At 36.1% G+C, this 4,901-nt stretch overlaps 5 non-coding genes across 5 annotated transcripts; all 5 read left to right on the top strand.

The window, feature by feature from the left end:
* Positions 1-240: 240 nt before the first annotated feature.
* On the top strand, positions 241-313 carry TRNAL-AAG (transfer RNA leucine (anticodon AAG)). Its single transcript has one exon. It is a non-coding gene; the product is annotated as a tRNA-Leu (tRNA).
* Positions 314-981: 668 nt separating this feature from the next.
* Positions 982-1,054, top strand: TRNAV-AAC (transfer RNA valine (anticodon AAC)). Its single transcript has one exon. It is a non-coding gene; the product is annotated as a tRNA-Val (tRNA).
* Positions 1,055-1,720: 666 nt separating this feature from the next.
* On the top strand, positions 1,721-1,793 carry TRNAL-AAG (transfer RNA leucine (anticodon AAG)). Its single transcript has one exon. It is a non-coding gene; the product is annotated as a tRNA-Leu (tRNA).
* Positions 1,794-2,461: 668 nt separating this feature from the next.
* TRNAG-ACC (transfer RNA glycine (anticodon ACC)) lies at positions 2,462-2,534 on the top strand. The gene has a single exon. It is a non-coding gene; the product is annotated as a tRNA-Gly (tRNA).
* A 1,894-nt stretch (positions 2,535-4,428) lies between these two features.
* TRNAV-AAC (transfer RNA valine (anticodon AAC)) lies at positions 4,429-4,501 on the top strand. Its single transcript has one exon. It is a non-coding gene; the product is annotated as a tRNA-Val (tRNA).
* Positions 4,502-4,901: the final 400 nt, after the last annotated feature.

Genomic DNA, 4,901 nt, shown 5'->3' with positions numbered 1-4,901 from the left:
ATATGTGAAATTCTTGGTTTCGTTGCCAAATGACAATTCATTTTGGCTTCCATCACAAAGAGAACTACGATCAATATAAACTTCAATTTAAGCAAAATCCCTTTGTAGGAATAAAACTGGTAAAATATGTAATAATAATTGTAAATGTTTCATTAACCAAAAATACTTTCCTTCTGCAATAAAAAGGCCCCGTCAGTCGCAATTCTGCTCTGCTAGCCAATACACAGTAACTTTTCGTCAGGTTTCATAGTGTAGTGGTCATCACGTCTGCTTAAGATGCAGAAGGTCCTGGGTTTAATCCCCAGTGAAACCAATCTGTTCTTAGTGTTGAAATAATACGCTATCCAACTACAATATATGAAGTTCTTGGCTTTGTTGCCGTATGACGAAATGTTTTGGCTTCCATCACAAACAGAACTACAAATTATTATTTTTTTTTCCCCTGGCGGTCAAAACTCGTCTCTAAATGCCATTACTTTGCATGATTTCACAGGTTTCATAGTGGAGTCGTCATCACGTCTACTTCACACGCAGAAGGTCCTGGGTTCAATCCCCAGTAAAAACAAGCCATTTTCGCTGTTCGAATAATTTGCTATCAACCTGTAACATATGAAATTCTTTGTTTTGTTGCCAACTGATAATATATTTTGGCTTCCATCACCAAGAGAACTACGATTTTGGGTTTCTTTTTTATTGACCATTTTAGCAGAAAACATAATCCCATATTATAAAAATCCTGTTTGTTTCAAAATATATAGTTCCTTTAAATACAAAAGCAAAAGACCAAACTATGGAGAAAAAAGTAACACATTCAATATAAACTTCAATTTAAGCAAATGCCTCTTGTAGGAATAAAACTGGTAAAATATGTAATAATAGTTGTAAATGTTTCATTAACCAAAAATACTTTCCTTCAGCAATAAAAAGGCCCCGTCAGTCACAATTCTGCTCTGCTAGCGAATACACAGTAACTTTTCGTCAGGTTTCATAGTGTAGTGGTCATCACGTCTGCTTAACACGCAGAAGGTCCTGGGTTCAATCCCCAGTGAAACCAATCTGTTCTTAATGTTGAAATAATACTCAATTAAACTACAATATATGAAGTTCTTGGCTTTGTTGCCGAATGATGGGATGTTTTGGCTTCCATCCCCAACAGAGCTACGAATTTGTTTTTTTTTCCCCTGGCGGTCAAAACTCGACTCTAATTGCCATTACTTTGCAGGATTACGAAGGTTTCATAGTGTAGTGGTCATCACGTCTGCTTCACACGCAGAAGGTCCTGGGTTCAATCCCCTGTGAAACCAATCTGTTTTTGGTGTTGAAGTAATTTCCTATCGACTTGTAATATGTGAAATTCTTGGTTTCGTTGCCAAATGACAATACATTTTGGCTTCCATCACAAAGAGAACTACGATTTTGGGTTTCTTTTTTATTGACCATTTTAGCAGAAAACATAATCCCATATTATAAAAATCCTATTTGTTTCAAAATATATAGTTCCCATAAATACAAAAGCAAAAGACCAAACTATGGAGAAAAAAGTAACACATTCAATATAAACTTCAATTTAAGCAAAATCCTTTTGTAGGAATAAAACTGCTAAAATATGTAATAATAGTTGTAAATGTTTTATTAACCAAAAATACTTTCCTTCAGCAATAAAAAGGCCCCGTCAGTCACAATTCTGCTCTGCTAGCCAATACATAGTAACTTTTCGTCAGGTTTCATAGTGTAGTGGTCATCACGTCTGCTTAAGACGCAGAAGGTCCTGGGTTCAATCCCCAGTGAAACCAATCTGTTCTTAGTGTTGAAATAATACGCTATCCAACTACAATATATGAAGTTCTCGGCTTTGTTGCCGTATGACGAGATGTTTTGGCTTCCATCACAAACAGAACTACAAATTATTATTTTTTTTTCCCCTGGCGGTCAAAACTCGTCTCTAAATGCCATTACTTTGCAGGATTTCACAGGTTTCATAGTGGAGTCGTCATCACGTCTACTTCACACGCAGAAGGTCCTGGGTTCAATCCCCAGTAAAAACAAGCCGTTTTCGCTGTTCGAATAATTTGCTATCAACCTGTAACATATGAAATTCTTTGTTTTGTTGCCAACTGATAATATATTTTGGCTTCCATCACCAAGAGAACTACGATTTTGGGTTTCTTTTTTATTGACCATTTTAGCAGAAAACATAATCCCATATTATAAAAATCCTGTTTGTTTAAAAATATATAGTTCCTTTAAATACAAAAGCAAAAGACCAAAATATGGAGAAAAAAGTAACACATTCAATATAAACTTCAATTTAAGCAAAATCCTCTTGTAGGAATAAAACTGGTAAAATATGTAATAATAGTTGTAAATGTTTCATTAACCAAAAATACTTTCCTTCAGCAATAAAAAGGCCCCGTCAGTCACAATTCTGCTCTGCTAGCGAATACACAGTAACTTTTCGTCAGGTGTCATAGTGTAGTGGTCATCACGTCTGCTTACCACGCAGAAGGTCCTGGGTTCAATCCCCAGTGAAACCAATCTGTTCTTAATGTTGAAATAATACTCAATTAAACTACAATATATGAAGTTCTTGGCTTTGTTGCCGAATGATGGGATGTTTTGGCTTCCATCCCCAACAGAGCTACGAATTTGGTTTTTTTTCCCCTGGCGGTCAAAACTCGACTCTAATTGCCATTACTTTGCAGGATTTCGAAGGTTTCATAGTGTAGTGGTCATCACGTCTGCTTCACACGCAGAAGGTCCTGGGTTCAATCCCCTGTGAAACCAATCTGTTTTTGGTGTTGAAGTAATTTCCTATCGACTTGTAATATGTGAAATTCTTGGTTTCGTTGCCAAATGACAATACATTTTGGCTTCCATCACAAAGAGAACTACGATTTTGGGTTTCTTTTTTATTGACCATTTTAGCAGAAAACATAATCCCATATTATAAAAATCCTATTTGTTTCAAAATATATAGTTCCCATAAATACAAAAGCAAAAGACCAAACTATGGAGAAAAAAGTAACACATTCAATATAAACTTCAATTTAAGCAAAATCCTTTTGTAGGAATAAAACTGCTAAAATATGTAATAATAGTTGTAAATGTTTTATTAACCAAAAATACTTTCCTTCAGCAATAAAAAGGCCCCGTCAGTCACAATTCTGCTCTGCTAGCGAATACACAGTAACTTTTCGTCAGGTTTCATAGTGTAGTGGTCATCACGTCTGCTTAACACGCAGAAAGTCCTGGGTTCAATCCCCAGTGAAACCAATCTGTTCTTAGTGTTGAAAAAATACGCTCTCCAACTTCAATATATGAAGTTCTCGGCATTGTTGCCGTATGACGGGATGTTTAGGCTTCCATCACAAACAGAACTACAAATTATTTTTTTTTTTCCACTGGCGGTCAAAACTCGTCTCTAAATGCCATTACTTTGCAGGATTTCACAGGTTTCATAGTGGAGTCGTCATCACGTCTACTTCACACGCAGAAGGTCCTGGGTTCAATCCCCAGTAAAAACAAGCCGTTTTCGCTGTTGAAGTAATTTTCCATCAACCTGTAACATATGAAATTCTTTGTTTTGTTGCCAACTGATAATATATTTTGGCTTCCATCAGCAAGAGAACTACGATTTTGGGTTTCTTTTTTATTGACCATTTTAGCAGAAAACATAATCCCATATTATAAAAATCCTGTTTGTTTCAAAATATATAGTTCCTTTAAATACAAAAGCAAACAACTAAACTATGTGGAAAAAAGTAACACATTCAATGTAAACTTCCTTTTAAGCAAAATCCCTTTGTAGGAATAAAACTGGTAAAATATGTAATAAAAATTGTAAATTTTTCATTAACCAAAAATACTTTCCTTCAGCAATAAAAAGGCCCCGTCAGTCACAATTCTGCTCTGCTAGCCAATACACAGTAACTTTCCATCAGGTTTCATAGAGTAGTGGTCATCACGTCTGCTTAACACGCAGAAGGTCCTGCGTTCAATCCTCAGTAAAACCAATCTGTTTTTGGTGTTGAAGTAATTTCCTATCGACTTGTAATATGTGAAATTCTTGGTTTCGTTGCCAAATGACAATACATTTTGGCTTCCATCACAAAGAGAACTACGATTTTGGGGTTTTTTTTATTGACCATTTTAGCAGAAAACATAATCCCATATTATAAAAATCCTATTTGTTTCAAAATATATAGTTCCCATAAATACAAAAGCAAAAGACCAAACTATGGAGAAAAAAGTAACACCTTCAATATAAACTTCAATTTAAGCAAAATCCCTTTGTAGGAATAAAACTGGTAAAATATGTAATAATAATTTTAAATGTTTCATTAACCAAAAATACTTTCCTTCAGCAATAAAAAGGCCCCGTCAGTCACAATTCTGCTCTGCTAGCCAATACACAGTAACTTATTGTCAGGTTTCATAGTGTAGTGGTCATCACGTCTGCTTAACACGCAGAAGGTCCTGGGTTCAATCCCCAGTGAAACCAATCTGTTCTTAGTGTTGAAATAATACGCTATCCAACTACAATATATGAAGTTCTCGGCTTTGTTGCCGTATGATGGGATGTTTTGGCTTCCATCACAAACTGAACTACAAATTATTTTTTTTTTTCCCCTGGCGGTCAAAACTCGTCTCTAAATGCCATTACTTTGCAGGATTTCACAGGTTTCATAGTGGAGTCGTCATCACTAGAGATGAGCGAACCGGTCGTGGTTCGGCTCGAGGTTGGTTCGCCGAACGGACCTCCCGTTCGAGTTCGGTTCGTCGAACGTTCGACGAACCGAACTCGAACTGCATAGGAAACAATGGCAGGCAATCACAAACACAGAAAAACACCTAGAAAACACCCTCAAAGGTGTCCAAAAGGTCACAAACAACTCACAACA

Source organism: Anomaloglossus baeobatrachus, chromosome 2, assembly GCF_048569485.1.
Source record: "Anomaloglossus baeobatrachus isolate aAnoBae1 chromosome 2, aAnoBae1.hap1, whole genome shotgun sequence".
Classification (NCBI taxonomy): domain Eukaryota; kingdom Metazoa; phylum Chordata; class Amphibia; order Anura; family Aromobatidae; genus Anomaloglossus; species Anomaloglossus baeobatrachus.
Note: the sequence above shows the minus strand (reverse complement) of the source record. Positions and strands in the feature narration are given on the sequence as shown.